The following is a 10,496-nucleotide window of genomic DNA, read 5'->3' as shown; positions in this document are numbered from 1 at the left end:
AGGGACGTCACAGAAGTAGGCCCGAAGCCTATCTGGAACCCAGAGAGGTAACTAACACTGTTCTTTATGTTCTCTTACCTCTCCCGGGCTTCCGATCATTAAACTTGGGGATCTGAAAAAACCCCGAGTATAATAATAGTGTTTGTGGGGCCCGCCGCGTCACTTACCGGTCCCGGCCCCTGCCAGGATCGGTAAGTAAATAGGGCCTGTTAACTCCAGCCGGTAACAGCCTATAAAAAAACACAGCGGTAGCGGCTGTCGCCGGGCCCCTAATGTCCCGAGCCCTGTGGCAGTTGTCAGACAAATACCATTGCAGGTTTTCAGGATGTAAAAATAAGAAATAATCCAAGCACTCAACAGCAAACCAAGATCTTGAAAATGTTGAGAAACTAAAGCGCAACGTACGTTACTGGTGCATTATACAATAATGAAGATATTTCTATGAACAGGGTGCCCGCTCTCCCCCTTCCCATGTCTATTCTTTATCCTGATAGCCTGCATGACTTTTGGGCTTGGTCACTTTGTGAAGCCTCCTTGTTTGCTCAGGGTGTTCCCATATAACTGTCCATTCCCCCGCAGCCATCTCTTCCTATTGTCGGGAGCAATAGGTGAAGAATTATCATTACACTCCCTACCAGTGGCGTAACTACCGCCATAGCAGCGGAGGCAGCTGCCACAGGGCCTGGGACATTGGGGGCCCGGTGACAGCCGCTACCACTGCTATCATTATACTCGGGGGTCTTTTCGGACCCCCAAATATAATGATTGGCAGACCGGGAGAGGTAAGAAACATAAAAAAACATGTTAATTTCCTCCCCTCGATCCTGTCAGGTCTTCTTCCTGACATCTCTGACGTCACATGAACCCGGCCTGCGTCCCGGATCATGTGACGTCCGACGTCATTGAATAAGGACAGCAGCGCAGAAGGCAGCGGAGAAGACCGCGTAGGAGCCGGGGACAGGTAAGTAGCAGTAGTTTTTTATGTTTTTATTCCCCCGGGTCTCCGATTATTATACTCTGGGGTCTGAAAAGACCCCAGAGTATAATAATTGTTTATGGGTGTCCACAGTGGGACATAGTACTGTGTGCAGGGGCGACTATGGGGGATAATACTGTGTACAGGGGCCACTAAGGGACATAATACTGTATGGAGGGGCCACTATTGGGGATAATACTGTGTGTAGGGGCCACTGAGGGACATAATACTGTGTGCAGGGGCTACTATGGGGGATAATACTGTGTGCAGGGGCCACTAAGGGACATAATACTGTATGGAGGGGCCACTATTGGGGATAATACTGTGTGTAGGGGCCACTGAGGGACATAATACTGTGTGCAGGGGCAACTATGGGGGATAATACTGTGTGCAGGGGCCACTAAGGGACATAATACTGTATGGAGGGGCCACTATTGGGGATAATACTGTGTGTAGGGGCCACTGAGGGACATAATACTGTGTGCAGGGGCTACTATGGGGGATAATACTGTGTTAAGGGGCCACTATGGGGCATAATAGAATGTGCAGAAATGCGTAGGAAGGGGTCAGTCGAGGTCTTCGGCGTCGGTCGGGGGAGGGAGGGGGGGCATGTCAAAAGTTTGCCACGGGGCCCCGCCATTCCTAGTTACTCCACTGCTCCCTACAATGTACAAGCTAAAAGTATGAAGAATCTAGATACAGGGGTACCGACAGCATACAACAAAATATCATATATGTGACCACATTGAAGACGCCCATTGCTCATTCCTTACATGCTGCCATGTTTTAGAAACTGGACAAATTTTAATAATTTCCTTTCCCAGGGTAGGATCTACATTGTATAGTTTTAGCATCTCGACCAACCCCTTTCCATATCTTCTATTAGGACATATAGGTGCCATTGTAGCAGGACCCTGTCGAGTTGCTAACAAACAGGGCCCTGTGATCATGTGGATCCAGTCCATCCATTGATGTCTATGTTGTTGTCGATGGTTCACCTGTTCTGGCGTTTCAGCAGCTCTCAAGCTGTCCTGCTACTGAACTTGTTCCTCGCGCCGTGCTTCTCCCCAGCTAATGTCAGCATTCCTGTGTGCAAAGTCGCTGGCTTTACAGTATTATATACTTATACTGATATACCATATTCATCAACCTAAGGCCATGTTCATCTCTGCGCTGGGCTGTCCGTCGTTCGGGCCCACTGATTTCCGGCGGTTTCTGTAGCAGAGTCTCCAACTGAGACTCCAGCGCAGATGTAAACGTAGCCTAAGGCTCTGTTCTCACGGAGTAACGTGCCGCTCATTTAGACACATATACACGTGTCAGAGCGCAGCGCTTCAAAACAGATCCCATTGATTTCAATGGGTGCCGGCATACGCGCGCTACACATTGAAGTCAATGGGAGGCTTTATTTTCAGCGAGGAAAATTCTGCACCATTTTCCTCCGTGTGAATGGACCCTAATAGATGACTGGTAGTGGGTTACTCCCCACGCCCTATTTAGAACACATGGCCACTGAGCTGAGCATGCATGTGAAGGAGGAAAGTTAGGAGGAGTTTCTGTCTTGTCCGCCAGACCTCACAACTAAGGCCCGGTTTACATCTATGCTGGGTTTCCATTTGAGGGGTCCGCTTGGGGACCCCTGAACAGAAACCTAATCCGCATAAAAAAGCGGCTACCTTAGGAAACCCGCGGACCCCATAGACTATAATGGGGTCCGTGTGGTTTCCACACGAAAAATGTGGAGAGAAAAGTGCTGCTGGTAGAACTATTCATGCGGATAGGGGAACAGAATGGCCCAAACACAGATGTAACATGTCCGTAGCAGAGGTAGCGCCAATTACTGGATCCACACCACGTTTACAATTGCACCTGGGTGTTCTGGTCTATTGTAGGAACAGAACAGTGGACACCATTGGTGCATGATGGACACTATAACGGGATTCGCTGGGTGTCCATTGTCTTAAAATGAAACCGTCAGACAAAAAAGTCATTGGTCACTGCAATGGAGTCTTCAGAGACTCTGCTGCAGATGTGAACACGGCCTGAACATGCGGAATTGCACTGCTGGAGCAATATAAATATTTCCCGTAATAGAATTTATTTCGGTACTATTCCGTTATCGGGCCAGCAGCAGCGCAGTTCAGCAGCAGCTTTCGGGACAGCAGTTCAGCAGCGGGAATTACAATGACATCCGAGGACTGCTGGCCCGATGCTTGTGCCCAGTAACCAGTACATCGATGACCCCCCTCCCCCATCCTTCTCCTCCTGCCAGTGCTGCCCCCCAGCTCTCCTTACATCTTCCCCGTACCCTCTCCCCGCCACACGACTAGGCCTCACCTCAGCGCTAGTACCGAGACCGAAAGGAAAGACACCGGGGCTCAATCCAGGCCCTGACAAGAAACACGCCGACTATAGGAACGGTGAGCTACAGCGAGCCGGAGGGACAAACTTTCTGCAGCGTCCGGCGGCTATCTAGTAGCATTCATTGCTCAAGATTTACGGTGAGGCCTATTACAGGGAGAGGGTACGGGGCAGATGTAAGAAGAGCTGGGGGGCAGCACTGGAAGGAAGAGGAGGATGAGGGCATCGATCGATGTACTGCCTACTACACACAAGCACGGCCTCTATCATCGGGCCAGCATCGGCTTAGTCATGTGGCGGGGAGAGGGTACGGGGTAGATGTAAGGAGAGCTGGGGGGCAGCACTGGAAGGAGGAGGAGATGGAGGGGGGGTCATTGATGTACTGGCTACTGGGCACAAGCATCGGGCCAGCAGTCCTCGGATGTCATTGTAATTCCCGCTGCTGAACTGAACTGCTGTCCCGAAAGCTGGTGCTGAAATGCGCTGCTGCTGGCCCGATAACGGAATAGTACCTTTATTTCCATGTAGTGCGAGGTATGGTAATATATTTTTTTCGTAGGTTCCCAATACCCCAAAAAGGTCCACCCAAAAATGTATTGCATATAAAGTAGGGAGATTTTATTTGGATTTTACTGATACCCACATTATTACAGACACACACAGCTAATGCGTATTAGGTGGGTACCACTGAGAGCAATACCTACAGGATCCGGGTTATGCTTGGCTAACAAGGGGTTAATGTTAAGGCAGTCACTGACCAGCAGACACTGATGTGCCGCCGCAGCTGCAGTTGGTTTCTGTGTACATTAATGATACACAGCACAGATGGCAACGGGCAGGGATGGCACAGAGGGCGCCATTGTACAGAGGAAAGAGCGCAAGGTGCGAAGAGGAGCGCGGAGTCCCCGCATCAACAGCGCGCCCCCTACTGACCCGACTAAGCGCGCCACCTACCGCGCTACTGACCAACAGTCCGCAGCACAGACCCCGCCCTCTATAACTGACCAACAGTCCGCAGCACAGACCCCGCCCTCTATAACTGACCAACAGTCCGCAGCACAGACCCCGCCCTCTATAACTGACCAACAGTCCGCAGCACAGACCCCGCCCTCTATAACTGACCAACAGTCCGCAGCACAGACCCCGCCCTCTATAACTGACCAACAGTCCGCAGCACAGACCCCGCCCTCTATAACTGACCAACAGTCCGCAGCACAGACCCCGCCCTCTATAACTGACCAACAGTCCGCAGCACAGACCCCGCCCTCTATAACTGACCAACAGTCCGCAGCACAGACCCCGCCCTCTATAACTGACCAACAGTCCGCAGCACAGACCCCGCCCTCTATAACTGACCAACAGTCTGCAGCACAGACCCCGCCCTCTATAACTGACCAACAGTCCGCAGCACAGACCCCGCCCTCTATAACTGACCAACAGTCTGCAGCACAGACTCCCCCATTACTAATAGTGTTCAGCATAGACCCCCTATGACTAACAGTCTGCAGCACAGACCCCCCGCATTACTATAGTCTGCAGCACAGACCCCCCCCATTACTATACAGTAGTCTGAAGCACAGACCCCCCCCCATTACTATAGTCTGCAGCACAGACCCCGCCCTCTATAACTGACCAACAGTCTGCAGCACAGACTCCCCCATTACTAATAGTGTTCAGCATAGACCCCCTATGACTAACAGTCCGCAGCGCAGACCCCACATGTTACTAATAGTGTTCAGCACAGAGCCCCCCCCCCCCCCCCATTACTAACAGGCTGCAGCACAGACCCCCCCATTACTAACAGTCTGCAGCACAGACAGACCCCCCATTACTAACAGTCTGCAGCACAGACAGACCCCCCATTACTAACAGTCTACAGCACAGACCCCCCCATATTACTCACTGTCAGTCTGCAGTACAGACCCCCCATTGCTCACTATCAGTTTGCAGCACAGAACCCCCCCATTACTGTGTGCAGCACAGACCCCCCATTATTCACTATCAGTCTGCAGCACAGACCCCCCCCATTACTCACTATCAGTCTGCAGCACAGAACCCCCCCATTACTGTGTGCAGCACAGACCCCCCATTATTCACTATCAGTCTGCAGCACAGACCCCCCCCCATTACTCACTATCAGTCTGCAGCACAGACCCCCCCCCCCCCCCTCATTACTATGTGCAGCACAGACCCCCCTTCACTACTGATCTCCATCCAGAATCAACATTTCTATTGATTTTCTGACGACATTGTATAGGTTTTATGTTATACATTTGCTACTTTGTAAAACCTCTTTTTGTTGTCATTGAATGAGCCCAGCACATGATATAAGGCCGTGATGGCGAACCTATGGCACGGGTGCCAGAGGTGGCACTCAGAGCCCTCTCTTTGGCCACCCATCCATGGAACATATTATACTGTGTGGGGGCCATCCTGGAGCAAATTGTTCTGTGTGGGGGCCACTGTTCAGCAGATTATACTGTGGGGGCCACTGTCAAGCAGATAGGACTGTCTGGGGGTCACAGTGGAGCAGAAAGCTCTATAAAGCCCCATTCGTATCACCATATTTTGCAGTTCTGTAATTGTGTGCAATAGTGGATCGGCACAATATTAAGGTTAAATTGCCGTGTTGGCACTTTGCGATAAATTAGTGGGTTTTGGGTTGAAATTTGGGCACTCGGTCTCTAAAAGGTTCGCCATCACTGATATAGGGGGAGACCTTGTGGGACATTTGTTGCTTGTTCTTGCTGTATTCGGTTATAATAAGAAATCATTGCATTTTTTTGCTACAAATGTTGCTATTGATATAAAACAAATATCTCTCTGACATAAAGAATATTTCAGTATTTTTTACTGCAGTGAGTGTAGGTAGGCTCTAGCCAGAGAGGTAACGGGTAACCATGGGGCCCTAATGCAACATTTGGGCGGGGGCCCCACTCTGTCATGACCAGGGTATGAAAAGTATATACAAATCTGATCTCCATTGCATAATGCACAGCGAGGATGTCACAGGACAGGGGTGATACTGCTGGTGATGTCACAGGACAGGGGTGACAATGCAGGTGATGTCACAGGACAGGGGTGATACCGCTAGTGATGTCACAGGACAGGAGTGACACTGCAGGTGATGTCACAGGTCAGGCGTGATACTGCTGGTGATGTCACAGGACAGGGGTGATACCACTGGTGATGTCACAGGACAGGGGTGATACTGCAGGTGATGTCACAGGACAGGGGTGATACTGCAGGTGATGTCACAGGACAGGGGTGACACTGCAGGTGATGTCACAGGACAGGCGTGATAATGCTGGTGATGTCACAGGATAGGGGTGATACCGCTGATGATGTCACAGGACAGGGGTGACACTTCAGGTGATGTCACAGGTCAGGGGTGACACTGCAGGTGATGTCACAGGACAGGGGTGATACCGCTGGTGATGTCACAGGACAGGGGTGACACTGCAGGTGATGTCACAGGACAGGGGTGACACTGCAGGTGATGTCACAGGACAGGGGTAATACCGCTGGTGATGTCACAGGACAGGGGTGACACTGCAGGTGATGTCACAGGACAGGGGTGACACTGCAGGTGATGTCACAGGACAGGCGTGATACTGCTGGTGATGTCACAGGATAGGGGTGATACCGCTGGTGATGTCACAGGATAGGGGTGATACCTCTGGTGATGTCACAGGACAGGGGTGACACTGCAGGTGATGTCTCAGGACAGGGGTGACACTGCAGGTGATGTCACAGGACAGGGGTGACACTGCAGGTGATGTCACAGGACAGGGGTGACACTGCAGGTGATGTCACAGGACAGGGGTGATACTGCTGGTGAGGTCAGAGTATATACATAGTGATCCTAAGAACATCACAGAATAACATAATGAAGATACAGCACAGTCATACACTCAGTGATGTCATCATATATAGGCAATGATGTCACAATGCATGGATAATATACACAGTGATGTCACAGAAAAGAGATAATTCACACAATGATGTCACAGAGAATGGATATGTGTACAGTGATGTCACAGGAAAAACAATTCACAGACTGATGTCACATGGCATGGATCATGTACACTATGATGTCACAGGGAATGGATATACATACAGTGATCTCATAGCCCAGAACAAACGCAAACAATGATGTCACAGTGAAGTGAGAATGTGCTCAGTAATGTCACAGCAAAGAGATATTTCACATAATGATGTCACAGGACATGGATAATGTATACAGCAATGTGTTATGTTAAATGAATGGATTGGTGCATGGAGTACGGCCCCAAATGGATATTTTATACTGATGGTCATCAGTATGTGATCTGTATGATTCGACATCAGGACCCCATATGGATCAGCTGTTCTGGCAGTTTCTGGGCCTCGGAAGCTGATACAGTGGATGAGGAGCACATATAGGGGTGTAGCTATAGCGCCATCCACTACATAGCAGAGGTTGTAGAGAATTACAGCACCGCATACAATACATGAATACAAGCAGCCTATATGCGCTCCCCGCCCACTGCAGCAGCCTCCAGTAGAACAGCTGATCTGTCTGGGTTCCTGGTGTCGCACCCACGCAGATTACATGTGGACTGAATGTTTTCTGGTACGTCGATCAATCACTGGCATGTTTAGAGAGAGTTCACACTTACGCCTGTATCCGCTCGTCGGGTCTCCGTCCTATCTCCCAGAGAAACTGCATAGGGGACGGCTTCCCGGCGGTCAGTAATGGGTTTTAAAAGCAAACCGCCGGTGTCCGCCTGCTGCCTCTCCGCAGGGAAACCGTTTTTTTGGGGGGGCTGGACCAAATGTACTGCATGTCCGACCAAGAAAAACGTTTTCCCCACGGAGAGTCTGAGTATGGACACTGGTGGTTTGCTTTTAAAACCCATTCAAATGAATGGAGTATAAAACTGACCGCCGGGAAGCCGTCCCCTATGCAGTTTCTCTGGGAAATAGGATGGAGACCCGGCGGGCAGATATGGGCGTAAGTGTGAACGCCCCCTGACTCAGGTGCAATGACTGAGAGAGAAGGAAAATTCCTACAAATATTACTTTAGCCGAATTTTGACCTCTTAAATTGCAGCTGAGCTGTTTGGAGAAATGACAACACCCTTATTACTCCAAAGAGTTCAGATTGACAGACTCCATTTAAAGCTTTCCAAAGACGTAACAAAAAAGAAGGAAAGAACAGAGATAGATATTAGACAGATAGCTAGATAGAAAATTAAATAAATAGATAAATAGATAGATAGATAAATAGATAGACGGACGGATGGACAGACAGACAGATAGATAGATGATAAATGATAGATAGAACAGATAGACATAGATGATAGAAGATGAAACACAAATAGATATGAAATTTAGAAAATACACAGAGTAAATAGAAGATGACAGATAGATATGATAGAAAGATAAAGATAGATAGATAGATAGATAGATAGATAGATAGATAGAGGGATAGATAGATAGAGGGATAGATAGATAGATAGATAGATAGATAGATAGATAGATAGATAGATAGATAGATAGATAGATAGATAGATAGAGGGATAGATAGATAGATAGATAGATAGATAGATAGATAGATAGATAGATAGATAGATAGATAGATAGATACTGTAGATAGATAGATAGATAGATAGATAGATAGATACTGTAGATAGATAGATAGATAGATAGATAGATAGATAGATAGATAGATAGATAGATACTGTAGATAGATATGAGATAGATAGATAGATAGATAGATAGATAGATAGATAGATAGAGGGATAGATAGATAGATAGATAGATAGATAGATACTGTAGATAGATAGATAGATAGATAGATAGATAGATAGATAGATAGATAGATAGATATGAGATAGATAGATAGATAGATAGATAGATAGAGGGATAGATAGATAGATAGATAGATAGATAGAAGATAGATAGATAGGAGATAGATAGATAATTGATAGATAGATATGAGATAGATAGATAGATAGATAGATAGATAGGAGATAGATAGATAGATAGATAGATAGAGGGATAGATAGATAGATAGATAGATAGATAGATAGATAGATAGGAGATAGATAGATAGATAGATAGATAGATAGAGGGATAGATAGATAGATAGATAGATAGATAGATAGATAGATAGATAGATAGAGGGATAGATAGATACTGTAGATAGATATTAGATAGATAGATAGATAGATAGATACTGTAGATAGATATTAGATAGATAGATAGATAGATAGGAGATAGATAGAGGGATAGATAGATAGATAGATAGATAGATAGATAGATAGATAGAGGGATAGATAGATAGATACTGTAGATAGATATTAGATAGATAGATAGATAGATAGGAGATAGATAGAGGGATAGATAGATAGATAGATAGATAGATAGAGGGATAGATAGATAGATACTGTAGATAGATATTAGATAGATAGATACTGTAGATAGATATTAGATAGATAGATAATAGATAGATAGATACTGTAGATAGATATTAGATAGATAGATACAGATAGATAATAGATAGATAGATAGATAGATAGATAGATAGATAGATAGATAGATGATAGATAGATAGGAGATAGATAGATAGATAGATAGATAGATAGAGGGATAGATAGATAGATAGATAGATAGATAGATAGATAGATAGAGGGATAGATAGATACTGTAGATAGATATTAGATAGATAGATAGATAGATAGATAGATACTGTAGATAGATATTAGATAGATAGATAGATAGATAGATAGGAGATAGATAGAGGGATAGATAGATAGATAGATAGATACTGTAGATAGATAGATAGATAGATAGATAGATAGATAGATAGATAGATGGATAGATAGAGGGATAGATAGATAGATAGATAGATAGATAGATAGATAGATACTGTAGATAGATAGATAGATAGATAGATAGATAGATATGAGATAGATAGATAGATAGATAGATAGATAGATAGAGGGATAGATAGATAGATACTGTAGATAGATAGATAGATAGATAGATAGATAGATAGATAGATAGATAGATAGATATGAGATAGATAGATAGAGGGATAGACAGATAGATAGAAGATAGATAGATAGATAGGAGATAGATAGATAATTGATAGATAGATAGATAGGAGATA

Source organism: Leptodactylus fuscus, chromosome 1 (genome assembly GCF_031893055.1).
Source record: "Leptodactylus fuscus isolate aLepFus1 chromosome 1, aLepFus1.hap2, whole genome shotgun sequence".
Lineage (NCBI taxonomy): Eukaryota > Metazoa > Chordata > Amphibia > Anura > Leptodactylidae > Leptodactylus > Leptodactylus fuscus.
The sequence above is the reverse complement of the archived record's forward strand: the minus strand, read 5'-3'. Positions refer to the sequence as shown.